Below are 13030 nucleotides of genomic sequence, written 5' to 3' on the forward strand. Positions count from 1 at the left end.
ACCATTTTTGGGCTGACCTAAGGATTGCTTTATGATCTTTGATGATAAGGATGAATCTTAGTAGTGAATCCTTATGCATTAAATGAATCCAATAAAAAAGAAGAAGGTTTAAGTGGCAATATGGGTGATTCACTATTGTTGATTCATACCTAACCCTAAGTCACCTAGGTCTTCTTAAGGAGGATAAACCCTAAACTTTTTGTGAATGTTTAGGGAGAATTGAAGAGAGTTTGCATGCACAAACAAAGCAACCATGGTGACTAAGGTGTTATTATTTGAGTTACATTCTAGAATCAGTTAAAGGAGAACAAAGGAAAGGAATCAGAAGACAACAAAGATACATCTGATTAGAAAGGATCAAGTATATATTAAGATAGAGGTGATCTGACATCAAGAAATAGAGTGTAAACTAATGGATCATTGCTGAGACATTCTAACAGGAAAATCAGTTAAATATCTTAATAGAGTAGTCTTGATAGGTTGTTGTAAATCCTTCAGCAGGGTGCTTACTTCATTGTAAGTTAAAGTCCTTTTACCAGGCATACTTTTAGCAGGGTGTTTAAATCCTTTAATAGGGAAAGATCTAACAATCTTGTAAGCTTTTAACAAGGAAAACCTTTCATAGGGTAGATCATGTTTCATGGTCAAACATTGTAACCTTCATTGGATACACTTTATTATTGTAGTACTAAAAATTTGTGGGTTTCATCCCACCCCAATTTTACCTTCTCCTTGGAGGGTTTCTGAGTTGTATCATACATGTGTTGAATATTTTACTTTCATGCTATGGATGTATATGCTTAATTTGGTATTTCAATTTATATGCATAGATTGTGAGATGGATGTGTGGTGAATAGCTTTTGAGGTTGAAAGTTTTAACTATTGATTCACCCCCCTCTCAAAGTTTACTTCCCTATTGTATTTCCAATAATATCATTTCAATATCTTCAAAAATTCTCCAATAATAGGGCTTGATTTGGGGTTTAGATTTGAATACAACAACCCCAAAAAAATCATACGATAAATTCTCTAACATTAAGGACTCAAGAAATTATGATAACTTGCATGTGATGAAAAAATGAGAGAGGCAATAGAACATAAGAAAATGAGGAAAGTTAAATTCAAGCAAAGACTAAATATATATAGTTTTTGTTTGAATTTAATTATAAATTAAACATTTTAATTCCAATTTACCTAGCCACATCTACATGGTGTCCTTCTAATGGATAAGAGACTTTTGTATGTTTTCCTTTCTTAAACAACTAATATCCTAGAACACATTGGGCTTCAATTCCTTTAAATAAATCTACACATGAGAAAAATTATAAGAATGATATTTAATAATTATAGAATCCAAACAATACACTTTTCATTCCAAGGCTCTATAACAAACAGAAATATCGACATCAGTTGCATGCCATAGGAAAAACTACACTTCATAAAGGCCTATTAAAATCCCAAGAATGTTAATTTAGGGTAGATAAAAAAGAACTCCTCACAATCAAAATATTTTAAATTCTTGTCCTAAAAATTCAAGGTGACAAACCAAAATGGGTAAGTTTTTATAAAGAGAGTGTTGGCAATATTAAATTGCTCTCCTCTCACATATACATGGAGTTATACATGAATTGCAGTGTTAACTTTGACCACATTAATCTATTAAAAAATTTCCCTACAAACTTGATAACAATTGAGCATAGAATGGTGGACTCCATCTCCACATACGAGAAATCTAGAGACTTCTCCCCATGTATGGATGCTCAAAATTGTCTATAAATAGAGGCATTCTACTTACATTTAATCAATCAATAAAATCAATTATATTTAGAGCTACAAATTTACAAATTGCTTCTATTTTATTTCTCTTTTTCTATAGAAAAAGTTCTTTTGTATAATTTCTTATTGTTTATTTATACTTATTTCTTTTATCATAAGAAAGACATTTTTGAGCAGTTTTACAAAGTAAATGAGAGATTTCTACCTAAATCTATACAAAATCTTTGCTAAGTTAGTTGCAAATCAGTGTGTATTCTCTATTAATAGAAAAATGTGTTTGAAATAACACCCAAAAAATCATATGTACTTTAAACTCATTCAAAAATCCACTTGAATTGAAAACTCATATTTCTAGTGCTTAAGAAAGAAAAAAATTGTGGCAAAAATAAATGAAAAATGTACACCATTTCATTTAATTAATCAAATTTTTATTAGATTGATTATTATTCATGCAAAAAAAATTTCAAAATTGAACAAACATGAAGGTGAAGAATTTGTAGTTTGTATGTCTCTCTATACTTGGATTCAATTTGGATTCAACACTTGATTTTTGGTACTATACAAACTATTAAATAGAAAAATTGTAAGCATCACTAAATTATGAATTTATCTTCACTCTAATTGAGTAGACTTTAAACTTAATACTTATAATAGTTTCCTGTTTTGCAAGTATCTAATATAGCTAAAGAGGGGAAAAAACTTACAAACTAAACTATAATGTTTTCCTAATTTGATTCTCACACCCAAGAAAAGATTTACGAAATGTGTGTTCACCTTGTTCTTCTACGATTCAAACAATTAACAATGTAGCCACAACCAAATGCCTATCAAGGTTCATATTTGGTATGAATTCTTAGATGACCAGCTTCTCTATTTGTAGTGTGCAACTTAGGATAAAATGAACATGACTATGGTGACATAATTTTGTAATAGATATAATGTATAGAAAGGGTAGAATCACTCTACTAGAAGAAAATATCATCCATGACACTATCATCCCTATGATAGCAAGAGAACATGTAATAGAACATTGCAATTAACCTATTACCATATGTTTCCTCTTGGTGTCTAATTTCCCTCATATCTATTTCTTCCACTTTTTTCGATGACACAAGGTTGGAATCTTTTACCAATACTGATTTCCTTCTTTCCCAATGTAAGATTGCTAGATTGTCCAAACAATCCAGTTTATGTCTTAATTGGGGAGCAACATATTGAATAATTAATACCATGAAAAAATTAAAAAAAATAGCACATAGGGGAAAGTGGATAACTTCCCTCATTTCTTTTGCTTCCACCTTTTTTCATGACCCAAGGCTAGAATCTTTTACCAACACTAATTTCCTTCTCTCTTGGTGTAAGACTATTGTACATTATCTAAATAATCCAGTTAAAGTCTTTGTCTGGGAATAACATATTAGATAATTAATACCATGGAAAACTCAAAAAAAGAGCACATAGGGAAAGTGGATAACCACTATGAAAGAGAGTACAAAGAAATCATATGTAAGGAAAGGAAACTGCTCTATGCATAGTCCCTCACTATATGTGAAAAAACTTTGGTGAAATCCCTTACCACACATGAATATGATTTGGCCAAAAACTTATCTTTGTACACATAAGACAATCATGCAATAAAAATATATCTCAATTGTGTAAATTAGGATTACACTATCTATGATACATATCTAGATGTAGATGTACAAACCAATGACAATGTACATGCAACTGTTTGAAAAGAAAATGGAGTTGTTATTCTTCGTTTACAAATTCTTCTAGGCATCATATTAATTACATCTCAAATCATGGTGTAAACACAATTTTTAACAAACAAGTTAGTATTTAGAAAGAACTTTTCTTAAATGCTTTAATATTCCAATTTCTCTAGGCATCCCATTAAAATATATGTATAGTTTTATACATGATCCCCCACTATATGAGAAAAATATTTGGTTGAATAAATGTCGCAAGGGCATAAGCAAAAATATCTATAGTAGGAGCATTTAAATGGGATAGAGTATAAATAAGTTAACAATATGTAAAGAGGATTTTGATGTGGTGTTAAGAAGGAACATGACACTAGAATTCTCATAGTAACCCTTGGCATAGGGTGATCTTCATCAAATATCATATAAGATCCTAAGCCAATTGTATGATAATTAGAAGAAGGATCATTCTTAATGAAAATAATGAGTAGGATTTCTTATTATTTAGTTTGATCTTACCTATTACTTAGTTTTCTTCTAACATTTTTATACAATGCATCTCATCCTTGGAATAGATGTATGATTTCACTAAAACTTTATAGAGGCTCACCTACAATATGGGTACTATGCATAGCCTCATCGACTGAGGGACTGACTATATGGACAATGATATGTACCCTCTCTTTGATAATCGCCCTTTGTGTTAGTGTGTAATGACCCTCCTACCAAAAAGCATCCCTATCAACTAGTGTACTATGCCCCTGTCCTAAATGCAAGGGTACATTAGTATAATTCACTAGCCTTCTTGATCAAACCTCGACAAAAAGTAGTTGTGAAAAATAGAGTGGAAGTCGGTCAATGTTTGGATAATGACCATAAGCAACAAGGAAGTGTGGGTATATCAATGCAGCCATATGTGGATCTATGCACGGTGCAGGGCACTCCCTTCTTTTTGGTTTTTTGAGTTATTCAGGGTTAGTTAAGAGGATGTGTATATTTAATAAGTTGCAATGGTCATTGGAATTCAACTAGTCCCAATATGTTTGTAAAAGAGCCAAAATTGCTCATTAGCTCCTAGAGTTGTCAAAATTTACTCAATATGTTAAAAGTTTCTAAGGATGGGAAACCAAAATATTTAGGTAACTAATAGGTCCTAGGAATCCTAACTAGGGTCTTATAATAGTCCTTTAACCCCATTTGATCAAAAGATGTAAAGAGAAAAAATTTCTCAAAAGTTGCAAAGTTGCTCAAAAAATTGCTTGAACAACTTAATCAATTTTTGTAAAAAGTTGTAAATGATAGTTTGGGAAGTTGTAACCATCCATGCTTAGGTATTCAAGTATGAAAATAATATTTTGGGAGGTTAGAATGTTTTCAGTCATATTAGACATGTGCAAACCTATTGTATGGATACTTTACTTTATTTGTCATAGTTTTTGCAAAGTTTAATGCCCTAGTATGACTATGTATGGATTGGGATAGATCATTTGACTTCTGAATTTTGTAGAGTAGTATTTCATATTTCTTTTGAATATAAAAACTTATTTTGAAGTTACAAGGTTGGTGAGTTGTGGAAGTTTTATTGGTGACTGGTCTATGGTTTCCATTGATAGGGTTGTTGTCACATTAATGGCTCTAACTTGATCATCCATTGTGGAAAATGTTTGAAACCTTTTGGGATGATATCTTAGACTCTTTAAATATGGTTTTTTCTTTCCTTTGTATTTTTATATCTGGTTTTCAAGTTATGAAGTGATGCTCTAGGCTGACTACTGGGAGTAGGTGAGCTAAGATAGTGTGAAGATGTTGTTGCAGAGCACACCCATGATTAGACGAGGCCAATCCAATGGAATATTTATAATCCCTAGGAGGTACCTTGATATAACAAGTTGTTGGAAAGGTTTATTTGAAGTTTGAAAGGATCTAGAGGTCTTTTGGTGAAAACTAGTTTAGAGGCCTAAAAGATAGCCTAAAAACTAGGGCTTGAGGGTGAACAGGGTTGTGTGTGTTTTGTGGTTCTATAAATTTGGATTCTAGAAGTGCTAGTGATAGATTTTGGAATCCTAAGGTATTTCATGGGGATATTTAGAAGAATTTGAAGAAATGGAACAAAGTAGTTTTACTAAACCTAAATCAAATAGGCCTAATTAGCCCTATTTGAAGATAGTGAGTTTTAATGGTTGTTGATGTGACTAGAGCTATTAGGATAGGTCAAGAAGGATAGGGAGGGTATCTAAAAATTTAGTAGAAACCAAGAAAGTGAGAGAGAAAGATCCTAAGAAAGGGTTAGGGTTTTGACAGAAGGAAAGGCTAGTAGGACTAGTGCCTTAATAAGGGAGATTAAGTCTACACCAACCCAACTATACTTAGGAAGAAAGTTGAGGTAAGAGTCTTGTAGGTTAATATTGGCAGAAAGATCAAGAAAATAGGAGCCATTGGATGGTTCAATGATTAGATACTTAATTCGTATTGGTTAAGTGTTAGAGCTCTAGTCCCTCTGGATCAATGCACCTCATGATACCCCTTCACAAAATTTTAATCTACATAATGAAGGAAACATTCCCTCCTTAGGGTGTCTTTGGACACTAAGCCCTGTATTGTTAAGGTTTTTCCAAGATCACTTCAAATGCAATTGCATTACTATGATCAGTATATGTTTTCCAATTCCCAGTAATCTCTTATTTATATGATGATAAATCAAGAGGAGACATGTCCATTAAGAGGAGACATGTCCCTTCATAGGACATGTATATTCATGTATTCATTAAAATGATAACAACGTTATTATATATAATATTTCATATATATAATTTATTATTTAGTTAACTACATGCACAAACATATGTGTGTGTGTGTATGATATATATATATATATATATATATGTATGTATGTATATGTATATGTATATGTATATATGTATATGTATATTTATATGTATATGTATGTATATATACACATATATGTATATACATATATATATATACATATATATACATATACATATATAGATATACATATATATACATATACATATATAGATATACATATATATATATATATACATTAATATATATTTATATACATATATATAAATACATATACATATGTATGTATATATGTACATACATATGTATGTATGTATATATATGTATGTATGTATGTATGTATGTATGTAACTTCAATTTAATCTCAAATTTTATTGAAGCTAACAAACATCAACATATGCCTCATACAAAGTAAGATCCGAAGAGACTTCTCATCTCTTACTCTCAAGGACTCTGTATATGGTGTGTGTAGCATCAGGAGAAGCACCATGAATCTCATCTCGAATGTAAATTAGTCCATGTTAAATACTCTAGCATATACTATTGTATACACAAGAGATTGTACCAGTAACCAAGGATTTTTGAAGTCTTTGAATGTCCTAGTAAGTGCAATAATATTTCTTCTGAGATGGAATAGGATGCTACTAGGGTGGAATAAATGCTTGCTAGGGGGATAGGTTGTTGAGGTTGAATAGGTTGATCATGTTAGAAATATAGGATAGGCTAGGTTACTAAGAGGGGAGAGGTGAACTAGGAACCAATAAAACTTACTCTTATTACACCAAATAATCCTTCACTTATATTCTAATTTGATTGCATGCATGAAAGACTGAAAGCATTAAAAATTTCATAACAATTTGATACAAGATATGGTGACCTAGAAAACTTCCAAATAGAAAGTAAAACTAATATGGGGATGATGACCACAAGGTTTAATACTATAGTATAAAGTTGGCCAGTTAAGGCTTACAATTGATCACTTTTGATGATCTGCCATGTTAGGAGCAATAAAGACTGTCAGGTCCACCTTGTTAAAGGATTTACAAAACATACAATGAAGTATGCACTTGATAAAGAGATTTGTAAAAGACTTTTAAGTCCACCTTGTGAAAGGATTTAACTGATACATTTGTTAGGATGAACCAGTGGTTGATCTCTAATCTAGAACTTTGATTTGTTGGTTAAGATTCTTTTGAAGTGTACTGATCACCTTGCTATGATAGATAAATCTTTGTTGCTCCTTATACTGCTTGTAGCCTTCTTAATTCACACTACTGCTCATATGATTTCTTTTTATTCACATTCTTATTTTTGGATGTGATACAATACATTACAAATATATCAGTTCCAACTACAATTCATCAAAGTTAGCTACAATATAAGTTTCACCAAAATACAAAAAGTTAGCTCAACTACTAGCACTCAGGTTCTAAAGACAAACTTGGTGAGGTGGTGATACTTGGAAACCATTGTCAACACTCGGTATAATCATGCTCTTGGTAGATGTAGAAGCTCAATTCATACTAATCACTTCAAAGTAGTTAAAACTCAGTCAGTACTAGTTTCTTGGTAAATTTAGCATATAAACTGAATTACTTAGTTGACACTACATGGCTAAGTCAACACTAACATTGCGAACTTGGTGTGAACTAAATAATGATTTTGGAACTCGGTAGCAACTATAGAACTTGGTTAACACTGTAAATTGCAAGATAAGCTCGATAGCTACTAACCATGTAGACCAATTGGAGGCATTACTAGCAAGAAGATTTCACAGAGGAAGAGGAAAATTCAAAGGTAAGCTGCTAATCATTTTTTTTAATTGTAATGAAGTTGGTCACATTGCATCCAGATGCACACAAAAGAAAATTTTTTAGGGATGGACGAAACTTCAAGAACAAGAAGGAGGATAACAAGGACTATAGAGGTAAAGGCAAAAGATGCTACATTGTTGAAGAAAACTCTGACAAGAATGATGATGAAGTAGTCTATGTGGCTATGAAAGATGAATCAGATGAAGATGAAGCAACTGCCCTAGTAACCTACATGAACCATAATGATAGATGGATCATAGATAGTGGATGCTCTCATCACATTAATTAAGACAAAAGTAAGTTCATTTCCTTTACTCAATATGAAGGAAATAGTGTTAGATTTGGTAACAATGCACCATGTCAGATTAAAGGGAAAGGTAGTATCAAGCTTACTGAAAAGATATCATGTGATAATGCATACTATGTTGAAGGCCTGAATTATAACTTGTTAAGTGTCTCACAGTTAGGCAACATAGGATACAAGGTTGAATTTGGAAATGAAATAGCTAAGATCTATGATTCTCAAGGAAGTCTATTAGGAAAAGGTGATTAGACTAGGAGTAATTTGTTTTACCTAGAAATGGAATATGCTTCTTGCCTCATTGTTCAAACTAATGATGTATGGTTATGGCATAAGAGGCTATGTCATATAAATTTTGACAATCTAATAAGCATCAAAAAAATAAAGAAAGTTAGAGGTCTACCAAAGTTGAAGAAACCTGATAACACCATGTGCAAACAATGCCAACTAGGGAAGATGGCCAAGTCAACATTCAAAAGCAAGGCTTATACTTCTAATGAAGTATTAGAGCTAATTCATATTGACTTGTGTGGTCCTATTGAAATGCAAAGCTACAAAGGTGACATATACATAATGCTATTTGTAGATGACTATTCAAGGATGATGAAAGTCATGTTCCTGAAACTAAAATCAGATGCATTTCAAATGTTCAAATGGTACTTGGCTAGAGTAAAGAAAGAAATTGGAAAAAGCCTAAAATGTCTCATATCTGATAGAGGAGGTGAATTCACATCAAGAGAATTTGAAGAGTTTTGCAATGAAAAAGGAATCAAAAGGAAAACATTAGCACTTAAGACTCCACCATAGAATGGTATAGCAGATAGAAGGAATAGATCAGTTATTGACTATGCCAGGACCTTAATGATGGAGAAAAATGTTGCACTCAAGTACTAGAGAGAAGCTGTAAGTACTACAGTCTACACACTCAACAAAGTTCAAGTCAAGAAAGGTAAAAATGTAACACCTTTTGAATTATGGTATGGGCATTCTCCTAATGTAAAAAATTTCAAAATATTTGGATGCAAATGATATATATATATATATATATATATATAAAGAGTCTAGAAATGAAAAGTTTGATGCAAAGAGTGAGGAAGGCACATTTCTTTTTTATTCTACTAGAAGAAAAGCTTATAAGTGCTTGAATGTTAACACTAACAAAGTAGTAGAAAGCACAAATGTGAAATTTAATGAGCTTGCAGAAGTTCAAAGCATTGAAGACACCAAGAAAGAAGAAGAATACAAGACCTTTGTATACTTTTATGAAGGAATGCCTAATAATGGCAAAGTTGCAACTCAGAATGAAAATCAGCAACAAAATCCAGTATCTATCGAGTCACAAACAATGAATGTCAAACAACAAACACATTCAGAAGCTGAGCTGCAGAATGTAGAGAATATTCATTCATATTCTGAAGGAAATGAAGACATATCTGATGAAAATATACGTGAAGATAGAGATTCTGAAAGAAACAACATGCAAACAAGGAAATTACCAGTGTTGGAAAAATATGTAAGAAGAAATCATCCTGCAATCAAATTATTGGAAACAAAGAGGCAGGACCAATGACAAGGAACAGACTAAGAAGTGAGACATGCCTGCTCAACAAAATGGAACCAAAAATAGTAAATGAAGCTATACAAGATGGTGACTGGTACAATGCTATTAAAGAAGAAATAGAACAAATAGAGAAGAACAAAACATGGACCTTAGTATCAAGAAGAGCTGACAAGAATGTGATAGGAACCAAGTGGGTGTTTAGAAACAAGTTAGATGATAATGGTAGAATCACAAGGAACAAGGCCAGACTAGTTTGTAAAGGGTATGCACAAGAAGAAGGACTAGACTATAGAGAAACTTTTGCTCCAATTTCCAGAATGGAAGGAGTAAGGACCTTACTGGCATATGTAGCCTTCAAAGGGTTTAAAGTCTATCAAATGGATGTTAAGTCTACATTTTTGAATGGTATACTTGAAGAGGAAGTCTACATAGAGCAACCAGAAGGATTTGTTGATGAAAATAACAAAAATAAGGTATGAAAATTGCATAAGGCTCTATATGGATTAAAGCAAGCCCCTAGAGCATGGTATGAGAGACTTCACAAGTATCTAATGCAAATAGGATTTGAAAGAACTGATGATAACATCAACATGTACATCAAATCAGAAGAAGGTAAGGATATTCTTATATCTGTATTATTTTTGGATGACATAGTTTTTGAAGGAAAGGAAGTACTTTGCAAAAGTTTTGCTGACAAAATGAAACATGAGTTTGAGATTTCAATGTTTGGAGAAATCAAGTTCTTTGTTGGATTGCAAGTACATTGACTAAAACATGGTATATTCATGACACAATCAAAGTACATCAAAGAGATACTCTAGATGTTTGGATTAGAAGACTCCAAACCAGTCAGCACACCAATGACAATGGGACATAAGCTATCCAAAAATGATGAATCAACTGAAGTCAATCAAACAATTTACAGATCCATGATTAGAAAACTAAAATATGTTGTACATAGTAGACTAGACATAGCATTAGCAGTTGGAATAGTGGCTAGATTCTCTGCTAATCCTAGAGAAAATAATCTCATGGAAGTAAAAAGGATAATGAGGTATCTCAAAGGAAATAATGATTTTTTCCTATATCACAAAAAGAATGAGAAGTTTGAGCTCAATGAATACACAGATGCAGATTGGGGAGGCAAAATTGATGACAGGAAAAGCACAAGTGGAGGAGCATTATTCTTAGGAAGAAGGCTAGTTACTTGGACTAGCAAAAAAAAAAACATGCACATCTTAGTCCACTGCATAAGCAGAATATGTGGTAGTAGCAGTCAATTGCACAAACATTGTGTGGCTTAAACATCTATTGAAAGGAATGAAAGAAGAGGTAACCAAACCTGTGATACTGTATTATGATAATACAAGTGCTATAAACATATCTAAGAATCCAGTAATGCATGCAAAAACCAAGCATATTGCAATCAAGTATCACTATGTTAGAGAATTGGTGGAAGAGAAATAAGTGAAGATGGAGTACATTCACACAAAGGAACAAACTGTAGATATCTTCACTAAACCATTGCCTAAGGATCCTTATGAATATCTTAGAGGCAAGTTGGGGGTAATGCCCCTAACTCAAGCAGTTTAAAGGAACAAAGAAGTTGCCCTGCATCAACAGGAGTAGATCATTGAAATATTAGAAGAATGATGCAGAGGATGACAACAAGAACAACAATTCCAGATCAGTCACAAGCATGGTGACAGAGGGAGAAAACATGAAGATGCAAAGCTTATATTTAGCATGTTGAAGATGCTACATCTTTGGCATTTATGTCAAAGAGGGAGATTTATGAGAAATTGATCAATGGAAGGTTAGAGGGAGATGTATATGTATGCAAGGAGAGATGATAGAAGGAGATTCAGAAGAGATAAGAATCAACAAGCAGCTATGAAGGATCAAGAATACAAAGTAAGGATGCAGTAGTCCAGAGGGAGAAGTAGAACAAAGGATTCAATTTGTATCAGTTGTATCAGCAAAAGAAGGAGTTATATACCAAGCAGAAAATGTATGTAATTTTGGTGGTAACTAAGTTGATCAATTGATCAATTTTTTTGACATCAATGCCAAAGATGGAGATTGTTGGAAATGATTGAAAAGATCATGAATAATGGAACTAGTAAAGATTTTTTTCAATCATTGTTTTTCATTGATGTCAAACTTTCTACTTGCAGGAATGAGAATTGCTTAAGTGATCCAAGTACTATCAATTGGTTGATTGACAAGGAGGTGGCAATCAATAAGATGTAACTAGAGTACCTAGAGAAAGGTTAAAATTATGATGTTGTAATGAAGTATAAGTATTAGCTAAGCCATTGATGAAATAGTGTATTGATGACATACTCTAAGACACTAAGGATGGACACACTGAGACACATCAAAGATGTAAGGTTTAACTAAGTCATTTTTAAAGCCTAACTAAGTTCATTGGAGAGAGCCAAACAAGCTAGTTAGAGCTGAGCAGATTCTCAATTGAAGCTAAGAAAGTTCAACTTTAGTGTGTGCCAAGCAACCTTCAGGTGCCCAATGAAGATCAAGTGCCGAGCAAGATACAGGTGTCAAGCAAGATACATGAGCCGAGTGAAGATCAAGTGTCGAGTCTTCAAGTGCTGAGAAAAGAAAAAATACTATAGGTCTAGAGCGCTAGCAAAATAACAATAGAAACTGAGTAACACAGAAGGAGCCAAGCATCAGTAATCCAATGATGCTAAGTTGCTGTATTATTTGTTAAGTCAAAGATTCGCTAGATCAGTGATGATAAGTTTGTTACATCAAATTTTGTGAATTAGTTGGATGATAAGGGTGATGAGTAGATGTCATAGAATTCTATGTAAACCATGCAAACCAATTCAACGTGAAGGCTAGTGGATTTATCATGAAGTTTCTAGAAGAAACAATTTGGAGGGAAAACAAGACCATTTTCTCAAGATCAAATTAAGATTTGAGCAAGAAATGACGAAAAAAATGTCTTTATAAGAAGTTACAAGTCAGAGATCAAGTGCGCATGCATGAGAGGGAGTTGGTCATAAGTGTGGTCACGCAA

The sequence above is a fragment of the Cupressus sempervirens genome, chromosome 11 (genome assembly GCF_028749045.1).
Source record: "Cupressus sempervirens isolate cs-2001-9-10 chromosome 11, ASM2874904v1, whole genome shotgun sequence".
Taxonomy (NCBI): domain Eukaryota; kingdom Viridiplantae; phylum Streptophyta; class Pinopsida; order Cupressales; family Cupressaceae; genus Cupressus; species Cupressus sempervirens.